Below are 486 nucleotides of genomic sequence, written 5' to 3' on the forward strand. Positions count from 1 at the left end.
GCGACGGCCGACCCGTCACAGCCCGGCCTCCGGGTCCTGAGAGGCCCAGAGCCTCCTCCCTCCTGCCCGGGCCTCCCTCCCTCCCGCCGGCAGCCTCTCTCTTCCCAGCCGCCCAGTTTAAAGGGTCTCACTTCTCTTATTCAGCCGTTTCCCCAGGTTCCCTGGTGCCCTCGCCATGTCTGGTGTCACTCATCTCACTGCTCTGACCAGTGACCCCTCTGGGTCGTGGGGACCCCAGAAGGCCCAGAGCCTCCTCCCTCCTGCCCGGGCCTCCCTCCCTCCCGCCGGCAGCCTCTCTCTTCCCAGCCGCCCAGTTTAAAGGGTCTCACTTCTCTTATTCAGCCGTTTCCCCAGGTTCCCTGGTGCCCTCGCCATGTCTGGTGTCACTCATCTCACTGCTCTGACCAGTGACCCCTCTGGGTCGTGGGGACCCCAGAGTCCCCGCCCGCCCACGGTGTGGAGATCGCGAGCCCGTGGCGGCCCCAC

General features: G+C 66.9%; 1 protein-coding gene across 1 annotated transcript in view; it reads right to left on the minus strand.

Annotated features, from left to right (window-relative positions):
• The window catches only part of YPEL1 (yippee like 1), an 8,286-nt gene that overhangs the window by 7,328 nt on the left and 472 nt on the right, over window positions 1–486 (minus strand). The gene's annotated exons all lie outside the window — the stretch shown is intronic.

Source organism: Myotis davidii, unplaced genomic scaffold, assembly GCF_000327345.1.
Source record: "Myotis davidii unplaced genomic scaffold, ASM32734v1 scaffold223, whole genome shotgun sequence".
NCBI classification, from domain to species: Eukaryota; Metazoa; Chordata; class Mammalia; order Chiroptera; family Vespertilionidae; genus Myotis; species Myotis davidii.